The sequence below is a fragment of the Schistocerca americana genome, chromosome 8, assembly GCF_021461395.2.
Source record: "Schistocerca americana isolate TAMUIC-IGC-003095 chromosome 8, iqSchAmer2.1, whole genome shotgun sequence".
NCBI lineage: Eukaryota > Metazoa > Arthropoda > Insecta > Orthoptera > Acrididae > Schistocerca > Schistocerca americana.
Window position 1 is genome coordinate 409,258,688 of NC_060126.1, and position 19,537 is coordinate 409,278,224.

Genomic DNA, 19,537 nt, shown 5'->3' on the forward strand with positions numbered 1-19,537 from the left:
ACACAAGATAACAAATACATTACAGTAACAGGGATTACACACAGCTTACAGAAAAAGGCAGTCACATTTATAAACAACCGACAAACCAGATAAATACCAAGAAGCCGCTATATACCAACTACAGTGCTAAGAATGTAAATCAGTATTTCTGGGGATGACAGGTAGGATCTTCGAAACTAGATATAAAGAATATATAAGAAGTTAGAAATATGAAAATAGCCATTCTACCTGCGCCAAATACCTGATAAAACATGGACTCGAACCATCCAAAATGGAACGTGGTATGGCCTTTATCAGAGCGAATAATCACAACAAAAAGGTCCTGACATTGCGAGAAAACTTTCACATACAAAGAGCTATTACAATGGAAAAGAAGGTACGCCATGACCAAATCCATACAAGCGACAACCCTCTGATCGTACTAGCCACCAAAACCATAACAAACAGAGATCCAAAATATAACCAGAATCAATAATAAATGAAAGTTCCTCTGCCCCTCTTCTTACTCCCTCTCACTCACATACACGCACACACACACACACACACACACACACACACACACACACACAAACACACACAAAAGACGAAAGATAAACACACAGCGACAACTGGCAACTCCACACACTGAAAAGACACACATGTTGAACACAAAATATAAATTTCAAGTGATGTATGCAACGTTTTGAATAAAATGCGGGTGAAAGAACGTAGGAAATCAGCCAATTGGAGCATGGACACTAATGAATACATCTCCAGGACCACAAACATGAGCTAACAGCGTTGGAAATCATAAGTAAAACCACCGAACAATAATTTCACATCACGAAATTTGTGCAACAAAAATTGATTCTAACCTAAAATAAAGGTAAAAACACGATAAAATGTAGCATAGTAACATAGTGTAACTACCACATAATACGTTTATTATATGTACAAAAAGAAACATGTTTCACAGGCCACTGCTGATGCTTCATAGATAAAACAAACGAAACACGTATGGCAATAAACAAGTTACCTTCAATTAGTTGCATAGACGGAACATACCTCCACGAACTTTGCCAGTTACTGTTTGTTGACTACTTCCCCTCTTCATGGGGCCGAATTCTGTGACTACCACTATTGGGGGTGTCTCTGTGTACTAATTTAAAGCACCGAAACAGGTTGTGAATAAATCAAGAATTAAGAGCTATTTGCGGTTTTATTGAAGTTCAATATGCCATGAATTCCAACGGCTACAGGTGCCCATATTACCAAGTTGTATGAGCCAAGAGGGAACAATAAGATTGGAAGATCAACAAGAAAATGTTCCGATTAAAAAGGGTGTAAGAAAGGGATGCAGCTTTCCATTCCCCGCCCCTCCCCCCCACCACCACGCCTCATATTGTTCAATGAGTACATCAAAGAAGTAATTATGGAAATAAAAGGAAGATTCAAGAGTAGGGTTAAGATTCAGGATCAAAGGATAAGATTCGCTGAAACATTCCCATATTGAGTGAGCATGAAGAAGAATTACAGCATCTGTTGGAGGGATTGAACAGTATAATAAGCAAAGAATATGGACTGAGAGTAAAAAAGAGAATAATAAAAAGCAGGCTAAACATAGGCACAGGCGCCGTCAAGAGAAGTCCACTGGTATCGGACAAAAGTCTTAACATAAGAAAGACACTTCTGAGAATGTACGTTTGGATCACTGCATTGTATAGTAGTGAATCATACACAGTTTGGGAATCGGAAAGAAAAGAATCAAAGAGTTTTGCATGTGGTGCTACCAAAGAATGTGTGGTGTACGGATACCACGCAAGAAGAATTTGCGACAGGTGGTACCAGAAGTACCGCGGACGTCCGTCCGCAGAAGGAACGTCGCAGTACGCAGACCAATCATACTACCCACGAGATTCACGCCCCTTGGAGCCGCAGCACAAACGTGAAGAGAGGAGCATCCTTAAGTAACCGTGCACGAGCAGAAGTTGCGAGTCGCAAGTTTTAAGTCAGTCCGAGTCTTGCTAGGAAGTTCCGGCAGAATGTCGTATCTTTAAGTAGTCGAGTGAGACAGAAACAGTGGCCGACAGATGGACAGTGGTTAGTCTTTAGTATGAACAGAATAGTGAACAGAATTATCATGTATGGACGGAGACAGCCGGCCTAGAGATTTAACATAATGTTAGATTGGAGTTGTTCTTCGAACAGTACATCGAGACAGAAGATTAGTTTTCTTCCGATTTTACTTCAGAGAACATTATTTAGTTGGTATTCAAGGACCCGTTGTCAACGTAGGACAGATAGGCTAACCTGCATTCTACAATTCCACTGTTACCAAAGGTGGGTAATATATTTTACTATTCAATATTCTACGTTACTTTCATTTTGTGCCCGCATCTCGTGGTCGTGCGGTAGCGTTCTTGCTTCCCACGCTCGGGTTCCCGGGTTCGATTCCCGGCGGGGTCAGGGATTTTCTCTGCCTCGTGATGGCTGGGTGTTGTGTGCTGTCCTTAGGTTAATTAGGTTTAAGTAGTTCTAAGTTCTAGGGGACTGATGACCATAGATGTTAAGTCCCATAGTGCTCAGAGCCATTTTTTTTTTTTCATTTTGTGTGAGTGTTCTGTCCTTGAACACATATCTGTTCTAGCAGGACACCTTTCGTAATCTTTTCAATAGCAGAGAAATTTTTATCGTAGTGACGCCCTCAGTCCACGACAAATGTTGAAAATGAGCTAGAATGATAAGATAAAGAATGATGAGCTCCTCCGCAGAATCAGCGAAGAAAGGAATATAAGGAAGACACTGACAAGAAGAAGGGGCAGGACGATAGAAAATGTGCTACGATATCAGGGAATAACTTGTATATTACTAGAAGGAGCTGTGGAGTGTAGAAACTGTATGGGACGACAGATATATGAATACATTTAACAAGTAATTGAGGATGTACGTTGGAAGTGCTATTCTGAAACGAAGAGGTTGGCGCCGTAGAAGAATCGTGGAGGGCCGCATCAAGGCAGTCAGAAGCGTGATGACTGAAAAAAATGTATGGAATACAGTTTTCTGCGTCAAGTAATATGTCGCAACTGCACGTAAGTTACACTGTCCTAAACTACAGATTTATGCGAACGTTTATTGTGCGTATGCTTTCCTCCCATTGTTAGGAGTACTAATTTCAATAAATTACACAAATTAACATAATACCATTAAATGTCCGTAGCTCGTGGTGTAGGGGCAGTGTTATCGCTTTCCGCGCACAGGGTTTCGGGTTCGTTTCCTGTCGGGGTCGGGATTTTCTGCCTCGAGATGACTGGGTGTTGTTGTGTCGTCTTCCTAATCATCATTCATCCTCATTACGGTCGGAGGAAGGCAATGGCAAACCACCCCCGCTAGGACATTCCTAGTACAGCGGTGCGGGTCTCCCGCATCGTCCACTACGCTCTTTGGAGTATGGGACCTCATCATCATCATCATCATTATCATCATCACCACCACCATTAATTCACCTATAGTGTTCAAAGTCTCCACTGATGTGTTTGTTCAGAATGGCAGCAAAGGTGGATACATCGCTGATAAGACAGAGAGCTTGTAGGTCAACACCAGTTAGTGTAAAACCTGTAATTGAATAGGGCAACAGTTTATGTAGAACATATTTACAATGCCACGCATAAGCTAGTAAGCAGGATGAACTTAAATACTGTCCCAGTAGTAGAATGTTTATATGTGACATAACTTACATTTCGCTACTCAGTATAAATTACGCAGCTTCACAGGATACACTGAGGTGACAGAAGACATGGGATACCTGCTAATACCGTGCCGGATATCCGTTTCCCCGGCATAGTTGGAAGTCCCCTGCAGAAATACTGAGCCATGGTACCTCTATAGCCGTCCATAATTTCCGGTGCTGGATTTTGTGCACGAACTGTCCTCTCCATTATGTCCCGTAAATGTTCGATGAGATTCGTGTCGGATGATCTGGGTTGCCAAATCATTCGCTCGAGTTATCCACATGTTCTTCAAACCAATCGCGAACTATTGTGGCCCCGTACCATGGTGGATTGTCATCTATAAGCATTCATCGTTTGGAAACATGAACCCCATGAATGGCTGCAAACGTTCTCCAAGTAGCCGAATATAACCTCTTCCTATCCAGGACCGGTTCAGTTGGACCATAGGACCCAGGCCAATGCACGTAAATACAGCCCACACCATTATGAAACCACCACCAGCTTGCACGGTCCCTTGTTGACACTTACGGTCCACGGCTTCGTGAGGTCTGGCCGCACTCTAACCCTACAATCGGCTCTTACCAACTGATGTCGGCTGTCATCTGACCAGGCCGTGGGTTTCGATTCGTCTAGGATCCAAACGATGTCGTGCTGTTAGCAAAGGCTCTCGTATCGTTGCCTCCTATCATAGCCCACTAACGCAAAATTTCGGCACACAGTCCTAAACATGCATTTGTAGTAATCTCAGCATTGATGTCAGCGGTTATTTCACGCATTGTTGCTTGAATGTTAGCACTGACAACTATACGCAAACACCGCTGCTCTCGGTATTTAAATGAAGGCTGTCGCACGTTGTGTTGTCTGTGTTGAGGGGTAATAGCTAAAACTTGGTATTCTCTGCATACTCTTGACACTGGATCTTGGAATATGGAATTCCCTAATGACTTCCGAAATGGAGTGTCTCATGCATCTAGCTCTTCGACCATAGATACTAGTAGACTGGCCTTGCTGTGCAGAAGCTATAGGGCTGGTGTGGCTCCAACATAAACCACGTGACTGTTGGCAAAACATGGCGGGATTTCAAATGAGCGGTCTGCCATCCTGTGTTTGTATCGTATTTTACCCACATTTCTCAACTGACTGCCAGTCGCTTCCAACAAAAATTACTTTTTTATTTGCGAAAAATTATGTCAGAACTACATTTGATCTGGATTTGTTCACAGTACCATTTATAAAATATGGACTAAATTACTATAAACTATCAGTTAAAGTAAAATGTCGTAAAAACTCTTTTAAACAGTAAGAGTGGGCTCGTGTCAAAACTTTAAATATTGGATTCGCCGCGTTTTGAACTCTAGACACTTATAAAAGAAAATGGGATTTGGGAATTATGTCAACTATAGGTCCCAAAATTGTCGACTTTAGGAGCAGGTCTATTTTAGAGTATCAATTTTAGGTGCACTTCAAAGGTTCAGTTCCTACTATTTTTACAAAAGTTTAAACTATCAGTTTTAAAAAAAATGATATTTTAGATGAAAGGTGAGACTCTGAAGTTTCAGAAAATAATTTTGGAACCTACATTTATTTAATAGTATTAGAAGGTAGAAAAAAATGCTCTTCATATGTCGACTATAGGTGCTCTTACCTTACAATAATCTCACTTGTATATACAAAAAGGCGCGTATGTGCAGATGGCTTAAAGTTTTTCCGTTTCAGGGCATGTATTCAAAGCTGTCTTCGGTTTTCATCCTTAGGGAACCTATGAGTAGGAACGAGAAACACTTATACTTACTTCTGTAACCGAATTATCACAGATACTTTCCAAAATGTAATATGAGTCTGACGTTACAGGCATCACTTTCAACACTTTAATTTACGTGATACTCTATTTCAAGTGTAAAAAACATATAAAAGTCACTTCAGCAGATTTCAATAAACGTATCTGCATTATCATAGAAACACACGTGAAATGTATTGCCATTTCCCCGACAAAACGCTGAGTACAGCCATAAGCGCAACACGAAACAACCATGTTTTGCCAACATTCACGTGACTTTACCCCAGAGATGTTGGAGCCACGAAAGTGACGCCAGGGCCAGTCTATTATATTTATGGTCGAAGATCTAGCCCCAACTACCATTACGCGTTCAAAGTCTGTTAATTCCCGTCGTGCGGCCGTGATCACGTCGGAAACAAAGAAATGGTTCAAATGGCTCTGAGCACTATGGGACTCAACATCTGAGGTCATCAGTCCCCTAGAACTTAGAACTACTTAAACCTAACTAACCTAAGGACATCACACACATCCTTGTCCGAGGCATGATTCGAACCTGCGACCGTAGCGAACGCGCGGTTCCAGACTGAAGCGCCTCGAGCCGCTCGACCACACCGGCCGGCACGTCGGAAACATTTCCACATGAATCATCTGCTCATACGTGACAGGTCCGCCAATGCACTGTCCTTTTATACACTGTGTATGCGATACTACCATCATTTGTATATGTGCGTATCACTACCTCATGACGTTTGTCACCTCAGTGTGGTCTCAAATTTTGTTCACTACAAGGTTTTTGCTTCGCAGATGCATAACGATCTCAATAGAAGGTAAAATTTCAACAAATTTGGAATAGCTCTTATTAAATCAGTTATCCACTTTTACACCGATCAGTCAGAACATTCTGACCACCAACCTACCATCGAAATATACCCGCCCAGACGATAGCAGCGTCACCTGGTAAGGAACAAATGCTAGCCAAACACACGCATGGTGCATGTGGTATCAATGAGCGTGCTGTCCGTGTGTAGAATGGGGAAGGTGCGCGATTTATCTGAGTCTGACCGTAGGCAGATTATGACGGCCCAGATGGTTCAAATGGCTCTGACCACTATGGGACTTAACATCTGAGGTCATCAGTCTCCTAGAACTTAAAGCTACTCAAACCTAACTAACCTAAGAGCATCACAAACATCCAAAGGCCGTAGAACCGCTCGGCCACACGGCCGGCGATGGACCAGAGGCTCGGCACGGGCGTTTCAGAAACTGTATGGCTTCTTGGGTTTTCGAGGAGTGCTGAAACGACATCCAGACGTCGACCACCCCTCTTTACAGATGTCAGACTGTCAAAACACGACAGGTGGTGAAATGTGGGGAAACTAACATCAAACCTCAATACTGGGCAGAGTACAAGTGCGTCTGAACACACAGTGCCTCGAACACTCCTAATAACGGGCCTCCGCAACCAATGGCCCATGCACGTGTCAATGTTAACACCACGCCATCGGAAAATACGACTGAAATGGGAACGTGAACATCGGCACTGGACTTTTGGGCAGTGGCAGAGCGTTGCAAGGTCTGACGAATCCCGACACCTTGTTCATCATGCCCGTGGGAGGGCGCGAATGCAGCGTCCTCCACGAGAACAGCTCCTTGACACCTCTACCGCAAGAGGGAGGCAAGTTGGCGGTGGCTTCATTACGCTCTGGTGAACATTCACATGGGCGTACATGGGTCCAGTGGAGCTTCTGTAACTCACCATGACGGCCAAGGGATATCTTACACTGTTTGTAGGTCACATACACCCCTTCATGACGATCATGTTTCGGCAGTGGCCTTCTTCGACAAGATATTGGGCTATGCCATAAGACCAGTAGTCTGATGGAGTGGTTCGAGGAACACAGTGGTGAATTCCAGTTGATGTGCTGGCCCTCTACTCGCCAGATCTGCACCTAACCAAACACATGTGCGATGTGATTGAACGTGATGTAGAGCTGATCGCCCCCGTCCCCAGAATTTACGAGAATTAGGTGAGTTGTGTGTGCAGATGTGGAGCCAACTCCCTCCAGCCACCAACCAAGGCCTCACTGCTTCCATGTCACGACGCGTCGCCACTGTTATCCATGCCAAAGGTCGACATACCGGCTGTTAGGTAAGTTTTCATAATGTTCTGGCTGTTCAAAGTAAGTCTGTTACTGCTGTAGTTTCATAATGATGATGTTTTAATAAATATATTAGTTTTGTAGACCATTCCGATCGATAAAATTATTAACAAATTAAATTGGTGACCGTGTTAATACAGGCACCGCCAAAGACTTCTTGATTAAAAACAAGCGAGACCTGTTATACATCTATTCACTATAATACAATATTTCTCTTTGTGCAGGAGGTATAAAAATGTCAAGAGCCTCAGGGGTTTATTGTTGACATATAAACACTACAAAAAGTTCAAATGAACATGGGTCCAAAAATTCTTCATTAAGTGTTATGGAAGGATTTATTTTACGTCGTACAAGAACGGAACATTTACCATCTACAAAACTTTCTCGAAGCGAACACCTCCTTTTTCCATGTATCCCCTAAGCCTGCATTCCACACTTTGCCGGTCGTTGTGGAAACTCCTGGCGTACTCCGTATTTGGTCAAAGCCATTTTTACACGTTCTCTGAACACATCGACATTAGATACGGGAGTTAGGTACATCGAGGATTTTAAATGTCCCGAAAGCAAAAAAACCACTCGATTACAATCTGACAGTCGGGGAGGCTATGCAATGGATCACCACCGGCCAATGTACCCGTTCGAAAACTAGAGGTGGAACACTATAGTGCGTAAACAACATTCTCTGGATGACTCACGCCTGAGAAACTGTAGATACGTTCGTCCAGTAACACGCATTAATGATTCCACACCAGTAGTTGAAGCTGAACTTCTGTTGACGTCTGTCTTGTTGCATTTTGTGAGCGTTTCCGTAAGTTCAGAAGTGATTTTTATGTTAATGGAAGATACCATAGCGCGGGAAACCAGCCTCTTCAGTGAATAAGATGCACGTTAAGAGCAGCGGATACACAGTACGCTGCTGAAAGTCTGTCTTATTTAGCCCGTGTATCCGATTAATGTGATTCAGGTAAAGAAGATATCGTCCAGAATGATCCAGATTGCCATATGATTAACGCCTTCCTTTCGTGCAATCCTCCCTGCACTAGTTTATGGAGCTTTATTCACAGCATGAAATATCCAGTCCCGAAGCTTAGGTTTTGACACATTACATGGTCTCCAACCTTCAGCGACTTGTTTCTGAAAAGAGTCTGTCTCTCTCAAGGTTTGTTGCATTCTTACAAACATTTTTTCCACAACTCCCAGATTAACTTTCACCATTATTTTGACGCTCAACGTCGGCATTTCCATTTTCTAGGCCGTACATGGGGTACATAACCATCATTTCAGACACTGAAGGATCCTTTATTGTATGATTATGTGATAGCGGAACAAACACTGGTAGTAGGTACTTCTGTAAAATATCTGGGAGTATGCGTACGGAACGATTTGAAGTGGAATGATCATATAAAATTAATTGTTGGTAAGGCGCGTGCCAGGTTGAGATTCATTGGGAGAGTCCTTAGAAAATGTAGTCCATCAACAAAGGAGGTGGCTTACAAAACACTCGTTCGACTTATACTTGAGTATTGCTCATCAGTGTGGGATCCGTACCAGGTCGGGTTGACGGAGGAGATAGAGAAGATCCTAAGAAGAGTGGCGCGTTTCGTCACAGGGTTGTTTGGTAAGCGTGATAGCGTTACGGAGATGTACAGCAAACGTAAGGGGCAGACTCTGCAAGAGAGGCCCCCAGCATCGCGGTGTAGCTTGCTGTCCACGTTTCGAGAGGATGCGTTTCTGGGTAAGGTATCGAATATATTGCTTCATCCTACTTATACATCCCGAGGAGATCACGAATGTAAAATTAGAGAGATTCGGGCGGGCACGGAGGCTTTCCGGCAGTCGTTCTTCCCGCGAGCCATACGCGACTGGAAGAAGAAACGGAGGTAATGCAGTGGCACGTAAAGTGCCCTCCGCCACACACCGTTGGGTGGCTTGCGGAGTATAAATGTAGATGTAAATGAATACACTGTTGTGATGTGTTGTTCAAAAATTGCTCTGAGCACTATGGGACTTAACTTCAGAGGTCATCAATCCCCTAGAACCTAGAACTACTTAAACCGAAATAACCTAAGGACACCACACACATCCATACCCGAGGCGGGATTCGAACCTGTGACTGTAGCGGTCGCACGGTTCCAGACTGTAGCGCCTAAAACCGCTCGGCCACTACGGCCGACCGTGATGTGTTGTAATGGATGTTACGCTACGACAGGACAAACGACAATCAGACAAAACAAGGTAAATACTATGAACAATTATAAACAAAACAGTTAATAGAAATACACATTTAAGGTAAATTATGAAAGAAATTTCTTTGAAACCTCCGTAACGAAGGATATTCGGACATCATGGTCATACGAAATTCTTGCAATTTTTGAACATGAAGAATAAATCCAAAAATTCATGACACATGTTTTCATGCAGGCTGCGTTGCCTACTTTCCATAATACGTGTAACTTAGATTTCAAGGTAGCTGCAGCCGAAGTGTTTTATCTCTTGCACAAAATCTTGCATAAAGAAACGAATAATTACCACGAGACCCTGTTCATTAACATACATTCGAAATTTAAGCATGATATTAGAAACTGTTTTATTAGTTAAGCATGCAACACTCAGGAAAATTTCCTCTTAATTAGAAACAGTGCTATCAGAGACTTTCGAAGGAAAATGAAGTTGAAATGCTGCTACGGCACAAACGTAAAACAATGTTCAGTAGAAGCATAGTTGCTCCAATACTGTATCGAAAGGGATGGGCCTGAGTCAACAAGAGACAAAGACACAAATACACGTACACTCCGACGGCCATACACGAGGGAACAAGTGTATGCAGCACTTACTTCGCAGCAATCTTTTACGCAGAATTTCAGTTAAGTAAATGTTTGTGTTAACTTAGAGGACTGATTAGCTCTTTGGCGTTCTTACTCCGCCGCTCATTTCATTCGGTAATTGACTTCTGTTAAATTGCGTCTGTTACGTCATTACCGCAGATCAATATTAGGCGTAGAAAGCTGAAACCCACGGCAGCTAAATGGGTCACTTCACGGAAGACTCATTCCGCTCCTGGCAATCAGCCGACTCATTAATTATTCCTCGCTCGTTTGCCATTCCTTCAGTGCACCAAATTCTCCAGAGTGAATATTCAGTTAACTGGTAGCCGTTGTATGGATTCATCACAATTCTTATTAGGTAATCACCGTATCTTAAAACATTTGGTAAATGCACTTGAGTTTAAAATCCTAGAGTGCAGTGTAATATTCAATATTACGCAATGTACTGCATTCGTACGATGAAATTATGAATTTAGTGACATCAAAAGGGTACCTGGTTCATATTTGGCCATCTAATCAGCAATACAATAGTTTGAAGCAACTACGAAATAGCGTTGCAGTATGTGTTTTGTGGTATGTTGGACATAGTTATTCGACTGTTAGGCTTGATGCAATAACTGCTAAGGGTTCTTCATACTTACTGCAAGTATTTGCCTACCTCCCAGCAGGAAAAGGTGTAGAGAGGTGTTTTCCTTCTGGATGGCGTGAAGAGTGGGTGTTCCACAGCAAAGGAAATCGTTTCAGGCCCTGAGGTAAGAAGTCATAGGGTTAGTGCGACACCATACACGTAATTCAAATGCGATAAATTATGTGCTTACATAGTCGGTAAACCAGCTGCAAATATTTAAGCAGCATTGCTGCGAATATGCTATAATATTAATGGAAGTAAACAGATTACACAGACGAAATAAGACATTGCACACACACAATGTGATTTTCACATATTTATTCGGCATTCGACTGTTTCTAAAAGCTGTTTGAAATTAGATGGTAGCTCTCCTCCTCAGTCCATCTATTTAGTGCATGGAAATTTATTGTGTCCATACTTTTGTCTTTGGTTTGCATCTAAAGTAATATAAAAACCTGTAAAAGATCATTTAACATTCAGAATACCTTCCGAACATGTAGTAAGAGCACATACGTTAAATGAACAATTATAAGGAAACGCTTCATTTCTGCATTGGATTTCACTTTACGCAACTAACATTTTTCCACTCAGACCCAACGGATGGGCTTATAACGCTTTCTTACAGATGATCCTATCGGTAAGAAGATGTGCCTGTTATTGTATGATGAAATGTGTATTTCAAATACGATGAAGCTAGTTCTTATTTCATTGTTAATATGTCAGTCGGATTTTAAATAACAGATTCCGTAAAAAAAATGTCTGGGGATAGGTGGAAGAATTACTTGGCATTCACGTTCCGCAAACAGAAAACCGCATGGCAGTTATTCGCAAGTTCGAGTCTTTCGAAATCCGATAAAAAATAAAGGGAATCGAAATTTGTGATAAAGTGGAAGTTGTGTTTGGTAGTAGGAAATCTATATGAGCATTACTTTTGTTGACTTCGTAGGAAGGAGAAATAATTATTCTGCATTGTGTATATTTCTACTCACAGTGTTAACAAAAGCAAGTGCTCATTTAGCCATCTCCAGCACAGAATCATCTTGTACTCTAATTTCAAATGATGTTTAAATATTACATAAGCTCCGTTTGTTTTTACTCGGTGTTTCAATCATTCAGGTACTCCGTGATTCAAAGATTTTTAGCCTCAGGTGTTAAGAAAATTCAGATGTGTAAACTATGAACCTTGCCAGATCTGCTGCCGTCAGTAGATTCTTCAGTTACAGATGTGTGCGTAGTTAATAGTTATTGTGTTGTTAGCAGTCTCGTTAATTTTGGTGTAATGATAGGATAGCCTAAGAAAATACGCAAATCAAGGCTACAACTAACTTCTAACCAACTAGTAGGATGCTTTCAGAGAAATTGTTGAATTTTCACGGGAATATGGTGGTAAATTGATTACTTCAATGTCAAATGTCGTCAACTATGGTCTCAAAATAAAAAAAAATGTATCGGATTAGATGCTAGAACATATTTTTATTCTATTTAATATGTAGTAACAGCAGCACAGTTCAGAACTAAAATAATTTATAACTGAGAACAGAGCAGAATCCTTTTCAATGTACACATGGAGGACAAATAATTGTATACATCCTATTTGTACTGGAATAGAGTAACCCTTAGGTTTAATGTTGAATAAATATTGCGGAAAATCACAAAATACTGATTGTATTCAAGAATTAGCTCTAATAAAAAATGCTGTAATAAATTTCAAGGTTTGCAATACTAGTATATTATTCTGTCAATGTAACAGAGTTTTCTTAGATCGTCGAAGCTAATTCATTAATTTGGCGATATAATAGAAAGTAATTACGTAAGTTTCCCTGACACTCTTAATCATACGCAGAATTGTTACAGCGAACATTAGCAAAATTTCCTGTTTCGTAGAAGCAAAATAAATAAAACATATCTACTGTGGAGTAAAACTGAAGATATCACCGAAGTTCAGAAACTCTTATTGGTTCAAAGTGGTATACATTAGAGAACGATGTGTCTGCAGTAAGTGGTACGTAATACTACAACAGCTGCCTTCACGACATTGTCAAGAGGTGTAGTGATGGTGGCAGTCATGATCGTAATTACGATGATGATGATGATGAACGAAAATGATAAATACGGTGTTACCAACCCGAAAGAGTAAGGAGTCAATAAATAACAGTACAATATGCGTCAGATTACTTTGATTGCTATATAAATGAATTTCGGTTGATTAGGTTCTTTCTCCGGTCTTCTGGTCTGAAAGAAAATTAATGCAGTGTACCTTTCTTATCGTTTTTTAAAAACAGCAACAGTAGCATCACTAGGTTTAAAATTTAATTACACTGTACACATTTTTCGTACTTTTTTAAATGAGTGATGAAATCATTTCTCTGAGGATATGCGCGTAAATGTAACTTTGGTGAACGAGACGATAAGAAATAATCAAACTATTTTGAAGGTCGTCTCTATTACTGGACGTGACACATTCCTTGTACTGTCACCGAATATACTGTCGACACTGTTTTAGTAATTAATCCTACTTCATAGTACATTCATTCTATGCAAAGAGGATAACAAACATCGAACAATAGGCGTACATCTTCTCTTACTGAACGTAAATTGGGTACAACAGCCAACGATAATGTTATTCATACGTCGAGCTGCCTCTAGTAGTAGATTATCCTTCTGTTACTCACGTTAAGTGTTTACTACTGTTATGTGAAATAACGACACAAAGCTCAGCCAATAATGTTAAGCATTTGTATTCAAATTAATTTGGCACTCGTGTAGAACGTTGTTGTAATTACTTTTTCTCATACTGCACTCCATTTCATGAGAGAGGTTTTGGAAATTCACAGAAACATTCCCCCGGTTCTCTGTATTACTTTGCGACTGCCTCCTTACACTTCTTGTCCTCTGCGAAACTGCTCCTATTCAGATTACTCCTTTAGCTTGGGAAACAAGTGTAATTGTACTGTATCATGTGGACTTAACGATGACTTAATCAATCCGTCCCACCCGAATTGTACAACATTTCCCCCGCGTGACCTTCAGTGAACGGACGTGTGAAGTCGTACGGTAAACAGTTTTTATGATAACGCTGCTCGTTTTGCCTAAGGGCCACTGCGGAAATTAATGTTTGAAACACTATAGCAAGAGAAAACTGCGACAAAAAGTGTTCCTTTCCGGTACTATTGAATGGGTGGTTGTAATGATTCTTTGGCGACAAATAAATGTTTCTGTGACGATGAATATATGTTGTATCACGTAATTGACTGACTTTCTTTTAAGAAGTGTGGTGAAGTTCTACCACCTGTAACAGTACAATATAAAAATAAGTTTCTTCGTTTTCCGTTCGCATGTGATGAAATATGCTACAGCTTTTCACGCCATGCAAACAGAAAAAGTCGAATTCAACAACAGTACAGACACAAGAAGCCTGTTGTACCTTTATCTGAATCTTAAAGTTCCGGACAGCTTGTGTATTCTTTGATGACTGCATTTATTCTCATAGACAGTTAACTTATTCACGGCCTTGGGTCGCAAACACATTAAGTGCATTTTGGTGATGCTAAAGGGGACAGAACATTATTTTGCAATGTCCTAATTCATCGACAATTATTTTTATATATTTATTTAAAAATCAGTATCTGCTTATAACAAATAGTCTAGTTATTCTGATTATTAAGTTTTTCAACACAGTGGAAAACTGTCTTAATCTGTATATTTGTTTAATTACGGAGCTGTGTTGTCCATTCGTTTTTCTGTTTGAACATTTTGTGTGACAGATTCTAAAGATTACATTATCGGGTACCATTCGAGTTGACGTAATGAATTTGTAATGAGGTGGAACAAAGCGAAATGGAGCGTCAGAATTTCGAGTAGTAATGGGAACCTATCCCAATGCGTTTTCTATGGCATCGGAGTGAAACTCAATATAATATTCAAATTTATAAATCTGAAATGAAGCATGTACCGATAACTTGAACATCTGTTCCGTTACTTACTTTCCTATTTCGTGCTGATCTGCGATTCCCTTTATTCTATCTTCCCCCAGACTAGGCGAAATGGTACATTAACAGTAATGATTCGGCTGAGTTTTGCTTACGTAATGACGGACGAACTAGACCAGTACCGTTCATTTGGTGAACGACAGGACTTTCGAGCGGACTACCTTCAGGTGGTATTCGAGCTGCTACTGCAGGAATGCAGCCTAAGGACTCTGTCTCCAAATCAGGAGGTGTAACTGTTAATTTCCGTTTAGCAGATGGTGTATCAAAGAATAAGGATGACCATTCCGCACAGTCCACTGAGTTTCAGGAGCCAATCGCGACGTGGAAGGGCACGTCGCAGTCCGTACTCAAATACAACGTGCGCTACCTCTGCCTCCTGGGGGTGTGGTCGCTCACACACTCGCAACTTTACCACCTTTTCAGCGGAACGGCTTTCCTGCTAGGGGTCATCCACATCGGGGTGGCCATCTTCGGTTCCTACCTCTCCAGAGATAATATCGAGGAGCTGACTCTGATGCTGGCCAACCTGTTCATAGTCTGCGGTGGCGTTACCAAACTGGTCTTCTTTCTCAAAGATCGAAGTATGTATCGACGGCTTGTGTTGGTGACAGATGAGATTACTACCAGACAGCGCTCGTACTGCGATCTTGATCCTGCTCTCAAATCTATACTTACGATCTCGGAGAGACTAGTGTCCCGTCTGACCCTCTTCGTGCCAGCTTACATAGCGACAGTTTCCATCGTCTGGGTACCCATGCCCCTCATAGCTTACAGCAACGAACGGAGACTGCCTTTCGTGCAACTCCCGATGGTGGACGAAGTAAGCTCCTCCACGTACGCACTACTGTACGTCATGCAGAGCGTCCCATCAGTACTTTTCTTCAACATTGGTTTTGGAGTAGACGTCTTCTTCGCGTGTGTCATGATCAATGCAGCCACTCAGCTGAGGCTTCTGTTCCATCGGATTAGAGACCTACGAATTGGAGGACGCGATACTGTCAAATCAACTGGTTCTTTGTGCTCTGAGTTTACATTACGTAAGAAGCATGAGAAAATGTATGAAGAACTATGCACCTGCATCCAAATTCATCAACAACTTGTAAGGTACGTCGGATTACAAACATCGGTGCTACCTGTACACGACAGATATGTCTCTGGTGTTCTGCTGTTTATGTCGGCTGTAGAATTTCATTGCCGCACCCATATCTGTAACTGACGTTTCTTTTCTTCATATGGGTGATATGTTAATGAAATTGACGGAAGTGATGAGTCGTAGTATCGGTTAACTATTCTATCATAGGGAGTAGAGTGACGCAGTCGACTCGAGATTGTCCGCATTTAGAACAGATTCCAAGTTTCTCAATTACGATTACGTTTGTAAAACAGTTGCTCTAAACGGGTGGCTAGAATACGTCCTGTCATGGTCGAGTTTATTCTCAGACAGAGTTTGAGAGCAGAAATGAAATCATTTAATCCGTGACAGTCAATTATCGAGGTTTCTGACTCAAACAGATAAGCGCATTAAAATGTCGCTTTGATGCTGGTGGGGGTTTGGTGCTCGGTTCCTTTTTGAGCTGGGAACATGGGGTGAAATGTTTTTGGTTTAGCCCGGACCAGCGGTCATTTGTATAGTCTTTTGAAAATACGTACCTATGTTGAAGCATATTAAGCAAAGAATGAACGACGAACCGGAACTGGCATCCAGGAAAATGGTGTGAATCGATTTTGCTTTTGGAAAGATTTTAACTGTGGTGAAAATAATGCTCAGTCCAGAACACTGTTTGTATGTCCACCGTTCAGATTTTGTGTGCAAAAATGTCATTCTCAAATAATTCTGGAATGGAGCGAGACTGATGGTTCAAAAAATGGCTCTGAGCACTATGGGACTTAACATCTGAGGTCATCAGTCCCCTAAAACTTAGAACTACTTAAACCTAACGAACCTAAGGACGTAACATACATCCAGACCCGAGGCAGGATTCGAACCTGCGATCGTAGCGGTCGCGCGGTTCCAGAATGAAGCGCCTACAACCGCTCGGCCACCGAGACTGATGATTCAGACTTGATCCACCGGTGTATCGGACCTTGATATAAGGCAAATTTTAACCGTCTGAAAACATCTTGTTTCGTTTTGATCCTACGTACAAAAAATACGTTTCTCAGGGAGGTGCTAATGTGCGCCATTCTAAACTTAAACATGAACGAATCGACTCAAACTTTACACGAAGGTAGATATATGGATCAAGTCGAAACGCAATTCTCTTCATGAAATAATTTTTATCCGTTGCCATGCGGGGTAGCTGTGCGGTCTAGGGCGTCTTGTCACGGTTCACTCGGCTTCCCCTGTCGAAGTTTCGAGTCCTCCCTTGGATATGGGTGTGTGTATTGTCCTTACCACAAGTTAGTCTAAGTTAGATTAAGTAGTGCGTCAGCCTAGGGACCGATGTCCTCTGCAGTTAGGTCCCTTACCACAAACTTCAAAAAATTTTTTATCATTTGTCAAATTAACGATGGTTTAAATTAAAGCTAAATGATACGTGTAAAATTCTATTTCACGTGAACTGGATGCGTGGAAACGGTTTAGATTAAATAAAATAAATAAAACATGCATTCTTACGATAAAATTGAAAACTCGCTTTTAACAATCTACCTTCATTCAAATTTTATGTGCAAAACACACGTTTTCAATGAGTATCTTTTATGTGCGCCACTTCTATGTATCAAACTGGTGCGCATCGGTTCAATTTTTTTAACACTGTAGACAAATACATGTAATTGATGGTCGTCCTATTGTTAGATGGAAGCTTGATCCTTTGCCATGATAAAAGCAACATGGCTCGAGAGACAGTAACAAAAACGCTTATACCCGATCAGTCGTTGCCCGAACCAACAAAAATCTACATCGGTTGCGAAGTTAATTTCAATATTATGGCAGAGTAAAAGTTGGGAAACAGGAGGAAAAATGCTCCTATCGTAGGGAAAAAAAGGCGAATAGTTTCCGGGTGAAAAAAGGAGGGAACTAACTTTCTGATTTATCTAGCAGCTTCAAAGACGTTTAAATCAAAACATCTAGACATATTCGTGCTTTTTTACGAGTTAACCCTACATCCCGAGCACAATGATCTCTCTTCGGCCCGTCCCCAGTTCCATGTATGTGCTTCTGGAGAGTGGAATCCCTCTATAATAGGAAACATCCGACAGTCGGGGTGAATATATAATAAGAGCTATTCCAGAGTGGACATATAAGCTTCCCAGACATTTATGAGACGTTGTGTCATATTGCACGATATTTCAAATGCCATGTTGGATGACATGATGGCACGTGTCATGTTATGCGGCATTGCGTCATCTATGTTGCTGCTTTACTTGACGAAGTGCATTATACACCGAAGCGCCAGAAAAACTGGTGTAGGCATGCGTATTCAAATACAGAGATATGCAAACAGGCAGAATATGGCGCTGCGGTCGGAAACGCCTACGTAAAACAACAAGCGTCTGGCGCAGTTGTTAGATCGGTTACTGCTGCTACAATGGTAGGTTATCAAGAATTAAGTGAAATTTCCTGGCAGATTAAAACTGTGTGCCGGACCGAGACTCGAACTCGGGACCTTTGCCTTTCGCGGGCAAGTGCTCTACCAACTGAGCTACTCAAGCATGACACACGCCCCGTCCTCACAGCTTTACATCTGCCAGTACTTCGCCTCCTACCTTCCAAACTTTACAGAAGCTCTCCTGCGAATCCTGCAGAAATAGCACTCCTGAAAGAAAGGATATCTGCCAGGAAGTTTCATATCAGCGCACACTCCCCCGCAGAGTGAACATCTCAGGCTGTGGCTAAGCCATGTCTCCGCAGTATCCTTTCTTTGAGGAGTGCTAGTTCTGCAAGGTTCGCAGGAGAGCTTGTGTAAAGTTTGGAAGGTAGGAGATGAGGTACTGGCAGACGTAAAGCTGTGAGGACGGGGCGTGAGTCGTGCTTGGGTAGCTCAGTTGGTAGAGCAATTGCCCGCGAAAGGCAAAGGTCCCGAGTTCGAGTCTCGGTCCGACACACAGTTTTAATCTGCCAGGAAGTTTCATATCAGCGCATACTCTGCTGCAGAGTGAAAATCTCATTCAAGAATTAAGTGAGTTTGAACGTGGTGTTACAGTCTGCGCGCGAGCGATGGGACACAACTTCTCTGAAGTAGCGATGAAATGGAGATTTTCCCGTACGACCATTTCAGGAGTGTACCGTGAATACCATATATCAAAATCTTCGGCATTGCTATGACCGGAAAAAGTTCCTGCAAGAACGGCAGGAACGGCGACACAGGAGAATCGTTCAACGTGACAGAAGTGCAACCTCTCCGTTACAGTCTGCGCGCGAGCGATGGGACACAACTTCTCTGAGGTAGCGATGAAATGGGGATTTTCCCGTACGACCATTTCAGGAGCGTACCGTGAATACGACACATC

The 19,537-nt window shown here is 41.8% G+C and overlaps 1 non-coding gene across 1 annotated transcript; it reads left to right on the forward strand.

Annotated features, from left to right (window-relative positions):
- Positions 1–19,057: 19,057 nt before the first annotated feature.
- On the forward strand, positions 19,058–19,132 carry Trnas-cga. Its single transcript has one exon. It is a non-coding gene; the product is annotated as a tRNA-Ser (tRNA).
- The last annotated feature ends 405 nt before the right edge of the window (positions 19,133–19,537 follow it).